The 12318-nt window shown below is 37.4% G+C and overlaps 1 pseudogene; it reads left to right on the top strand.

Moving 5' to 3' along the window:
* The first annotated feature begins 6697 nt into the window (after positions 1-6697).
* LOC137991373 (uncharacterized) lies at positions 6698-11569 on the top strand (annotated as a pseudogene).
* Positions 11570-12318: the final 749 nt, after the last annotated feature.

Genomic DNA, 12318 nt, shown 5'->3' with positions numbered 1-12318 from the left:
CAAGGACCCACGCTTATCCTTCAGAACAGTTAAATGATAGCAGCTGTTATATATAGACTATATTTTGACCATATTGAATGGTCTTCATCAGGGTGAATGAAGATCACCAGTTACACACTTATGTACAAAGCATCACTCATGATAATATTGACAACAGAGTTGTCAAAATGTCTTTTAATTCTGCTATAGTTGGTTTCATTGTTACAGCAGTTATTGATAGCAAGCAGCAAAAGAGATGTACACTGAATTGTATCATTTTGTTTCTCGGATAAAACTAGGGTGTTTATCATGTTTGCAGATGATGAGTCTTTAATCAAGTCAGTGTTAGTAACGGTTGCAACATTGTGTCAAAGTTCAAAATAATTTCAATATTTTTCATTTACATCCATTAAAACTTCGCCTAGTTTGCTGCTTCTTGTGGCTTATGGGTCTTTCTGCATGTATTTTTGGTCACTTGGGACTAGTCTTTATTTGGAGTTGTTTTGTTTTCTGTCTTTTGTAAAAGGAAACAGGCCGGAAACTCCATTTATATTCACCCAAGCTGTACAGCGTCTCAGTTTTATACCTTTTATCTGATTCTTGAACTCTACCCAGTGACTTGGTTGCTCCAAAGACCCCTCATTGGAGACCATTATCTTTCGATTATGACCCACCATCTAAACAAAAAGAGGGTGTAAATGGGGTTTCACCTCCAGACCTAACGATTGATAAGGGATATAGAAAACAAAGAAAAACCATTGGTACCAGGGTTCTCGACCAGGAGGGAGCGACTTCAGCACAGCTGAGAGCAGAACGTCTGGTGGCTACAGAGATATATGGTATACCAACCGGGAGTCACTCACCCCGATCAAGAGCTATTTGAAAATACACCCAAAGAAAAAACTGGGAGAATAAAAAACAACGGAAAATGGTCATTTATTAATGCATTCTCCTGAGGACATTCATCACGCGGTCATTTTATTGCATGCAAACACAAGTGGCCTCACAATTTTGGTTGTTCCTCCCGGTCCGAAGTAAACCGACCTCAATTTGTCAGATTCCCTATCAGCCGCTCTGGTAATGCCCAAACTGGTTACAGGGGAAGCATCTAACTGAGGCCCGGCTACCATGCGCACGACCCCTGGCCCTGTAGGGTCTGGGGGCTGCTACACTCATGGCTTTATCAACTTTGGCAATTGAATCAATCAAGTACCCTAGTTATTAGTTGGTGTTTATGTGGCCATTGCAGGCCTATGGCCCAATAAATTGAAAACAAATGTTGCAAGGAAAAAACATGTATCATCCATTCTGCCTGTTTTTCCAAACTTTGCTTAGATCCTGATGTCTTGCAACCACATATAAGAAACACTGGTGATATCAGAAATGACAGAGAAGATAACAGTACCCGCAAGGCAGTCTATAGACAATTTATCTTCGCCAGGCATGGTCATTTGGGAAAGGGAAACAGACGTGTTTGCCCTTCTTGTTTTTTTTTTTGTAAAAATAAGGGAGCGATACCCTTCACTAACTGGGGTGTACATGGGTTTTTGTGAAAATTAATTTTGTGATGGAATTCTTGCATTTTTCTTGATTGGTTGCAAGTTGGTATACAGGCAAGATCAGTCAAATGAGTGATTTAATATTACTTTCAAGACAGAAATGCACCAACACAACCACAGTATGTTTAAATAATTTCAACAATATTTATTTTATACTGTCACGTTCTTTATTCGATTTCATACATAACTCTTTTAACAATTTGCACTATGATTGCATGGTCAAAGGTAGACCATTATTTTGCACTGTTTCGTTCTCAGACATTAACAATATATTTACAGTCATCAAATCATGATCACAACTGCATTTCTTGCAATGTACGAGTCAGGATATGCACAAAGTGTCAGGTGATTTCTGTGGGTTGGTTTCATTGTGTTATATCTATGAAGGTATTTCAATGACATTATTTCCTGGTTCTGTTTGCTTGCTCATTATCAAAAAGAACACTTTATTTGTACTTCTAGCAAAAGGCAGGTCACATGACCAGGTTATGCCAAGGACGGCTTTATAGTAAATTTTGTATCCAGGATGTGAAATATTACATTCCATTGAACAGGTGTGCATAATTGAAAATGTGATTAGTCTAAACATACAAGACTAATTAAAGTTTGTGTTAAACTATTAAAGTTGATCTTACTTTTGAAGAAAATTCAAATTGAATTTGTTGTAGGACCATTCTCATTGTCCTCGTAGGTGGTGCCTTGGAGGCCACCTGGAATCTACTTCTTCCTTAGATGGGGGTGGGGGCTTTGCCGCAATATGTTGGGGCTAAAAGCCAAGAGACGCATTTCTTCCAACCATGTCAACGTCCCAGATCCTTGACTGCAAGATTTTAGCCATCAGGGCTGGGATATAGTGATAGCTCTTGTTTGTCTTTACAATCTGCACATCCCACTGCTTTGTCCTCTGGTTATACTGCCTTGAGACAATTTGGTCTCCTAATTTACCATGTGCTTGGGGCTGGTTGACATGGAAATTCCAGTCTATGGCAGCTACTATCTCGGACAAAACTGTTGAGACAGTAACACAAATTCGCCTTTATTTGTAAATATCCCTACTTACTGTCCCCTTCACTCTCCCCTCCCCGCCTCAGTCAATGTTGCTGAGTATTGTCATATGTTCTACAGTAGATTTCTGCCCAAGAGAAATTTCTCGTAGTCCTTGTGTTGTCTCTGATGTGTTAAACTCCACATGGGAAATTGAAAGACACTCGAGAGATCAAAAAAGACAACAATAGAGTTGTTACATGAAGCAAACGAGAGTGACTGCCTAGAAAAGTGTAATGGCCAATGGTTGCGATGCGCACTAGAAGTACTTGAAAATAATCAAGTCCTGTGCCTCGTTTTCATTGATGCTGTGCTTGACTTGTTAACTAAGGGCTGCGGCAAATACAGGAACATGATGATTGTTGGTCCTGGCAATTGCAGGAAAACACTCATTTTCAATCCAGTGACTAGTATTTTTCAAACATTTTGTAACCCAGCATCTGGAAGTTTCACATGGGTTGGTGTTGATAAGGCCAAGTGTATATTTTTGAATGACTTTCAGTGGTCACCAATCATTATTCCTTGGCACAATCTTTTATTAATGCTTGAGGGGCATGTCGTTCATTTACCCACACTGAAAACACACTTTGTGCGGGATATTTCTTTCGATAGTGACACGCCAATATTTTGCACTGGTAAAAGCCCCTCACTGTTTGTGAAAAACGGAATAATTGATGATCGTGAAAGTGACATGATGGCCTGTAGGTGGAAAGTATTCTACTTTAACTGTGAAATCCCAAAGGAGCGACAAAAGGAACTTCCTCCCTGTCCCAAGTGTTTCAGCGACCTTATTTTACATCTATAAAATCATTCAACAACCATGACACAGTTAACGTGTCATTAGAAAAGGGCTGTAAAAATATAGCAACGGGCATCGGTCGCGTTAACAAGCAATTGAAAGAGTCCTCTTCTCAAGTATTTTGTTAACTGGTGTTAACCGTTGAAAATTCCTTGAAACTCTCTGTTAATTGTGCAAATTAGCAGGAAATTTTCAAGAATCCATGTTAACTTACAATTTGATCACAAACATCACATATCCATTTCAACTAAATTTTTATTCCTTGTTCGTGACATTTACGAGTGACGTTTTCGCATAAATGAATGGATGCTAATTGAGTTATAACATATTATTTGTACATAAGTGTAAGTGCGGTTCACAGACTTTCAAAGGGCGCGTAAATGGAAACTGTTGACGATATTTCATTTTAAATACTTTGTTCTGTTGCCGTTTCCTTGGATTATTACACACATTCTGTTATCAATTGTTTGTACTGGAAATGTCATCATTGCTCTAATTATGCGGGCGGTAAATTCCTGGTATGTTTCCTTCGTAATATTGAAGTTAATGCCCTGTCTGCAAAGTTCTGACTTAACTAAGTGAAATAAATTTTCTATTGGATTAATATCAGGGCTTCTGGGTGGTATTTGTAGTAGCTGCGAACCCTTGCAAGCCAAAATACTTCAGACAGCGGCACAATTTTGACTGGGGTCTCCATCCTAAATCCATAACTGGGATATTCCCTTTCCAGCCCACATAAACATGGCGTCCAAGTTGTTCTCCACAAAACAAGCAAAGAACTCCCTATTCATATGCTCATACTGAGTGCACTGGATGACTCCTTTTCCATAGCTTATAGCAACAATTAATTTCACTACTCTCCCGCCACTGCCTACTTTAGCACCATTTCCCTGTGCAACCTTTATTAAGACCTTCGCATGTTTTTGGCCAAATACGCCATTGTGGTGCTTATGCTTGGTCTGCTGGATTGGTTTTGTGGTAGAAACTCAGTTACAAGCCCTTTCTTCTGTGCCTGTAAGTAAAAAAATCCTTGTTTTCTCAACACACGACACATTGTTCTGTTACTCACAGAGCCCGGTTGAATGCCTGCTGTCTCCATGATCCGAAACGACGAAAAGTTACCCTCTTCGTGCCTTAACCTTGTCAAAGCTCTCATTAATTTTCTTTCGTCTCGGTCACTCGATTTGCGTGGTCTTCTGCCCATGTTCTTAGAATCCCATTTTTGGAGTTGTACTGTTCTTTCCTCAGCCTATACACACTTGCATGATTCTTTTTTACAGATATATCCTTTTCTCGAGCTAAAAACGTTGCATAGGCCCGCCTTTTTGGTTCAATCAGTCCCCGGAATACCATACTTGCAGTGTAAATACACACAATTCTTTCCTTTTGTGACGTCACTAATGAAGTGAATTATATATTTTTTTCCTCACATAATTATTTCTCATGTCACGCTTACTGAACTGTCCAAATATTGTTGCCCCGGTTTGAATAACAACAGAGCTAATTCTGTTTCTTTACCACATGCAATCGTAGACAATCTCGGACAAAACTGTTGAGACAGTAACACAAATTCGCCTTCATTCTAAACATCCCTACTTACTCTCCCCTTCCCACTCTCCTCCCCCCCCCCCCCCCCTCAGTCAATGTTGCTGAGTATCGTCATATGTTCTACAGTAGATTTCTGCCCAAGAGAAATCAACATTGATGTTGGGGGGGAGGGAAAAGGACAGGTTTCAAGCGGTAGATTTGGATAACTTCTTGGAGTACCACAGATGTTCTTTTGTCTCAACAGGTTTTGTCTGAGACTGGAGCTGTTTCTTGCTTTATACCCTCTGTAACTATAGAAAAAGAAAACACCTAGTTAACTTGTAACTTTTCAAAAGCATGCCATACACTCGCAACAACAATACCTAATGTATTGATTATTTCTTAAATGTACTTTTGCATTAGGCAACAAGAAAAGAAGAAATAATTATAAATTATTAATATTGTTACAGCTTGATACAGATCTCAATAGTTTTTGTAGCTTTCCAACTGTAATAATAAAATGTGAACAGATAACTAATAGCATACCTCAGCGGTGTCCTCTTTGGAGTGTACACTGGTGTCAGGCTGTTAGTGCACTCAATGTGGCCCGTCAGTGTGTCTATTGGTCAAACAAACAAAAATTAGACACTGTTGCAGGAAATGAATTCCAAATCAGAACAATAGCTGTTACTATTTAGCTATCCTGTTACAAAAGGAAAATAAAAATGTTAGTAGTGGAGAGGTTGATGATCAAGATTTCAGAAATGAATGATGAATGATACATGAATCTGACATAATATTTGAAGCTATCACGGAGCTCTGGGTATAGCACAATCTTTTGTAGTTCAGCAAAGTCCTTGTCTCGTCGATCAAACAATGGCAGGTTGTCATCATGTTCACAACTTCCACCTAACCATTCGTGTGAGTCGCAAACATGATGAAGTAAGCCAATCCACTTATCCTGACAAGTTTGGAAAAAAGAACAATGCCATTTAAAATTCCAAAAAGGTTACCGACTCAGGAATTACATGAAGTGGAATTTACATAGCTTTCACATGTTGTATGCTTTTTACCAGAGTTTCAGGATGAAGTCCAAGCTCTTTCATTTTTGTTCTTACAAAAACTTGGTTTATCAACAGAGTTGATAATGTAAATTGACCACCGTACAGAGATTCTAAAAGCTACCAAATTTTTGTATACTACTTCCCCACCAACGCAGCACCACAGTTTCTTTAGAAACTACCCCTTCATTCATTTTTGTTCTTGACCGATTTGCTGCAATTAGTATTTTTGCGCATTTTCTATCCCATTCTGAGTCCATCGAGTTCAAAATACACTTCAAACCGACTTTGTCTATATCAAAACGAGCATTGGATGCTTGGGATAACTCGTCTTTTCTGCTTGTATCAATCATGGCCAGGAGACCCTTCAGGTTCTGCTCCTTTTTTTGTGCCCCAGCCTCCTTGCTTCTTGATGTTGATACTTTAGTAAAAACAGCAGGCCATCAACATTGCAGGACTGCAATGAAGTTCTCAAATCTATGCCTGTTGTTTGATTCACAGAGACTGGTATTCTACTTGCAAGGCGGAGATCTTGTTTTGTGACTGTTGAATTGCTTGTTGTGTCAGTATTTATAACATTAACTACTGTCGAGATTTCCACATTCTTTTCTGATTCAAGAGATTTTGTAATTCCATCCATGTTTTTTCTGCATGAAATCTGGTCATTAAATAGTTTCATGAGCCCGCAGTACAATAATAGTGCCCAGGCCTGCTCAATCGTTTTCAAGATGGCGGACAATGTGACTAAATGGCTCCAAGATTGTGGTTTATCGGAGTTTCAAAGCCTGTTTGAAGGTGAAGGATACGATGATCTTGATGTTATGGCTACAATAACTGACAAGGACTTAGAGGAAACAGGGACATCGAAAAAAGATCTTAGACTTTCATTGAGAATGAAAGCCATTCAGAACAAACTCGATACGTCCAAGATCAAAACACCTTTACCTCGGTCAGGTCTATCTTTGCATTTTGAATTGGGTAGTCTTTCTGTTTCACTTTTTGTTGTAAATTTGATGTCGCTTTTGTGCAAAGACTTTATTTGAATTTGTATGCATCTATAACTAACATTATACTTTTTTAAAAATCTGTACTTTTGAAAAAGATTGTGACAGATATATATCGATACACTGTGATTGGCTAAGCTTTGATACAGATCTGTCACAATCTTTTTCAAAAGTACAGATTTAAATGGTGTATTATACCATATTATAACATTAAATGTTCACTTTAAAAATCAGATCACCCTTTTAGAAATCCAATTTGTTTTTATTCAGTTCTGCCAGGTTCTTCAAAGAAACTCACAAGAGATCTGTTTATACCATATCAAAAGTCCAAATATTGGTACGAAAATCCTCAACATCCACGTACTAAATATTTCAATGAAATTTTGCCAAGGATCTTTGAAGCTACAAGACCGCACATGACTGAATGTGCATTTGAAGAGTACTTATTCAAAGAGAGAAAAAAAGAGATGGGAAACAAAAGTCGAAATGGAGTAAATAGAACAAAAAGTTAATTATCTTTTGAGTATTGATAATGATGCTTGCTATGGTAAATACTTGAACTCTCAATCAAGTGTCCTTCTGGATTTATTAAAGACCAGTATATTGGTGAAACAGTTCGGTCAATCTTCGATATTATGGAGTTAACAGTTGAAGAAAATATTCCTGGTCTAATGATTTTTATAGATTTTCAAAAGGCTTTCGACAGTTTGGAGTGGAATTATCTTTTAAACTGCCTGGAACATTTTAACTTTGGTTCTGACTTTATTTGATGGGTAACAACCTTTTACAAAAATATACAAAGTTGTCATAAACAATGGTATCACTTCAGATTATTTTACCCTTCAAAGAGGAGTCAGACAAGGAGACCCTCTTTCTCCTTATCTCTTTGTGATCGAAGCTGAAGTACTAGCAATTGCAGTTCGACAAAATAAAGAAATAAAACGTATCCGGATCGGTAAGGAGGAGACAAAACTACTTCAATACGCTGATGACACGACAGCAGTCCTCTCTGACATCAACTCAGCCTGCGCGTTTTTTAAACTCCTTGACGATTTTCAGAAGCTATCAGGCCTAAGAGGTAACCCTATCAAAACAGAAGGAATGTGGATTGGCTCCTCAAGACAAAATAAAACCAAACCACTCGGTATCAAATGGCCAGACGAGCCAATCAAAGCGATTGGCGTATATTATTCTTATGATCCAAAATTGCTTCACGAAAAACTTGTTAACATCTAGTCTTCAAGAGGTCTTTCCATCTATGGGAAGGTGACCGTTATAAAGTCTCTAATTATTCCTAAGTTTGTTTTCATTGCGTGACTTCTACCCACCCCTAAGGATGTTATTAAAGAATTAAACCAGCTGTTATTTAAATTTCTATGTAAAGCTGTGCATAAAACAACTCACTTGTCTGTAATAAATGAATATGAAAAAGGTGGTTTAAAATGATTGATTTAGATACAGTGGTTAAAAAGAATATTCAGTGTAAACGATGGTGCGTGGAAAGATTATATAGGTCATCAGCTTAAGCGTTTCTGAGGTCTTTTCTTATTTCACTGTAACTACAATGTAAAAGATCATCCTATTCCCTCGTAGTTTTATGCTGAGATGCTCCAATGGTGGGCAGAATTTCGAGACGAGTTTTCCACAGAAAAGGATTGGCAGGGCATAATATGGAATAATAAAGATGTTCGCATAAACAATGCACCTGTATTTTATAAGACATTTTTCGAGTCTGGTATTATTTGCGTAAATGACCTACTTTTTGATTTGAATAACTTAAACTCGTATAATATAATTTCTAAGCATGTTGGTAAAGTTAACTTTTTAACTTGGGCAGGTCTTCGCCATGCTATACCTTCTCATATAAAAATGAGTAATTACACTTTTATGACAAGCCCCCCTACATTAGCGATTAATGACAAGGTTTTTAATGTCTTAAAAAAGAAGTCAAAGGATTATTACTCGTTGTTACGGAGCAAAAAAGCACAATTTCCTAGCAGGGGACTAACTCTAAAACAGGAATTTTGACCTAACCAGTGACGAACTACAGAAAGCATATATTCTATCACATTCTGTTTGCTGTGAACCATATATTAGAGGCTTTCAGTACAAGGTCCTTAACTCTATATTATATACTAATACCAAATCATACAAGATAGGATTTGCCACAGACGACAACTGTTTCTTTTGTAAGTCTCATCCCGAAACCCTCAGCCACTTCTTTTTCAACTGTTTATACTCCCACACTTTTTGGAAAGAGTTTGAACTTTATTTTCAAAAGAACGTGTTTCCCTGACTTTAAAAGATGTCATAATAGGTATTGTAGATTCAAAACGCCCCTTGCTAAACTATTTGTTACTGATAGCTAAGTTATACCTGTGGGACTGCAGAAGGACAAGCATGCTACCAGAAATAATTGGCCTAAAGCATAAGATTAAAAATAAGTTTGAAATTGAAAAATATGTTAATATTAAAAATAATACCTTAGGTTAATTTCAACGTAAATGGACAATTAACTGTAATTTGTCGCTTAATATATAATATTTCTTTCTTGTAGGAATCATATTGTGTCATGGTTTAGGAAGTGATTGTAATGTGATTACGTATTGTGTTAGTAAAAGAAAAAGAAAAAAACTATGTAATTAATTAAGGTTTGTTATTGGTAATTTGATCGCTTATGTATTGTGTCTGTTATAAGTAATTTGTTATTAGTCTGTTATTGGTAATTTGTAATGCCAGTAATAAAATAAAAAAATAAAAATAAAAATCAAGTGTCCTTCATTGTGGAGTTAAGGAACTGTCACACTTGGAAGAAAAACTGATTCAAGAAAAAATGACATTGAAGAAACCTATGGTAAGCTATTTACAGCAAATGGCACTGCCATATCTGGGCAAAGGAACAAAAACAGTATTGTGAATCACAGATTGGGCATTTCAACATTATTATTGGAGGAATAACAAATGCCAAGTCTTGGTCATCTGGGGGCCACATTTAAGTCTAATGTTATCTTGAGGAAAAAGGCAACTCTTGCAAAACGTAGAAAAAAAGAAAATGATCGCAAAGCAAAAAATAGAAAACGAAAACGAGAAGAAACAGCAATGCATAACCTGATTGTGAAACTTACAGATGAATTCACCTATACCCTTTGCTTCCCTGATGGCTATGGTGTAGTAATAATAATAACTTTATTTTTCCAATATGGTAGACAAATGTAACTATTTAAACTGTCTAAAAAACATTGGGCAATATAATTAATATGCAATTGATAATATTTACAAATACTGTAAAATATAGAACTAGAGATAAATAATTAAAATATTTAGAAAATTATAATATTATATACATTAGGATTGTAGAACACTTTGTTTATAGCTTTCCTGTTAGTTCATTATTAAAGTGTCTACTGGCTTTGATTATAAATGAATTTGCCGCTCTTTTGGTACGGGCTGGTGGAACTGCTACTATACCCTTAGCCTGAGATCGTGTGCTGTACTGGTTTTGATAGTGCTGTGGGAACAGATGGTTAAGTTTATGTTCATTGCTTTTCATTTGTTTGAAGTAAGACATGGAAATAGTATAAAGTCTATCAAACCCTTTATTGAGATCGTAATAGCAAAGTCAAACTGCTTGTTTTGGGTTGTCTGTGTTTGTATAGAGAAAGTTCATGAGGTCGACCAAGGCAGCAGTGGTGGATGATCCCTTCAAAGAGCCAAAGTGTCTGTCATCCAGATTAGCTTTGATCTGTTCTAATAGAATACTGTTGAGATGACTTTCGAAGATCTTAGCCAATGGTGATGTAACTGAAATTGGTCTGAGGTCTTTTCCAGGGTCAGCGATCTTGGCTGTTTTAGGTACTGGCGTTACGTGAGCTCTTTTCCATACTGATGGGAAGCGACCTTCAATGATGCTAGAGTTAATGATATTCACGATTAGTTTAGCTAGTTCATAGCAGTTGTCCCTCAGCACACTTATAGGGATCTATTCTGGACCACAGGATTTATTGGTTTGTAAACCATTGAGCTTATCTGCTACTTGTTCGATACTTAGGACGAAGCAGTCAACATCATGTAGCTGTTCTGCAACTGTAGACTTTGTGGTGGTAGGTTTCAAAGGCTGATATTCCTGCGTGACTTTAAGGAAAAGATTGTTAATGGCATTCGCCATCTCAGGTCCTGTGAGGTCTTGTGAACCAAAGGCTAGCTTCTGAGGAATCGTACTTTTGCACTGCCTGGAGATAGATTTGACACCTTTCCACCAAGACTTAGTTAACTTTGCTTCTTCAAGGTGGTGCTGATAATATCTTTTCGTAGCACTCTTGATTTCACGAGCTACTTTGTTGCTTAGGTAGTTACGAAGTGGAATATTACCACTTTTCCATGCACGTTGGCGCTTGGCAATCAAAGATTTTATGCGAAATGTCATCCATGGCTTGTCGATTGTGTTAATTCTACAAGATGACACTGGTATAATAGGTAAGTCAAAACTTTATCGTAAAAGATGGTAGTTTTCTCATCTACAGAAGTACAATTGTACACATCGTCCCACTTTGTGTTTTTCCCCAACATGCCGTCTGTGAAGATGAGATTGACATTTAAACCTTACATAAACTGCAAAGGTCTGAAAAAGTGAAGCTGAATTGTCTAGTTGAGCAAGGTTTTTTTGCGCTTGATGCCCTGTTGCTGAATCATATGACCCCCCCTTATCTTTGTACCAGGAAAAAACAATAGCCCCCCCTCTTTGCTAATTTAAAATAGCCTTGGCTGCCACTACATAAATAATGACCGGTCCCTAAGAGACCACACAAAGATTCGTATTAGTCAGCACTTTAAGAAGATTACCCTTCTTGATCACATTAGCAGTAACTCTAATGTATGACATAGAGCATTGCACTAATGGTTCATTTGTAAAGATCTCAGTTAAAAGTTCAAGGTCATTTCCAGCTTAGTGGAGCATTTATGATTTAAGTGTTTCATAAACTGTGGTCAGTTTTAAAAAATAAAACGATTGTAAGAACTACATAGGTGAGACTATCAAGTTTCGACTTCAGCCAAGGTATTGACATATTTTTGTCCCCAGAAAATATGAAACGGTCGGGAAATTCCCCGGAAGCTGGCGAAAAGACGCAAATCATCAAGGTAGTAAAGAACAAAGAGAGTATTCTTGAGGCATGGTCTTCGACAGTGCTACCAACTGTAAAAGATCAAACAATGAAAAATTCGAGAAGATTAACAGTTTACTATGGGAATGATATGTGAGAGCGCGGCAATCGAATATTCCAGTTGATGGTCCAGTGTTAAGAGAAGAAGCAAGACTAATTGCTGATAAGCTTGGCAAAACTTCGATT

The sequence above is a fragment of the Montipora foliosa genome, chromosome 2, assembly GCF_036669935.1.
Source record: "Montipora foliosa isolate CH-2021 chromosome 2, ASM3666993v2, whole genome shotgun sequence".
Lineage (NCBI taxonomy): Eukaryota > Metazoa > Cnidaria > Anthozoa > Scleractinia > Acroporidae > Montipora > Montipora foliosa.
This window is presented reverse-complemented; position numbering and strand designations above follow the sequence as displayed.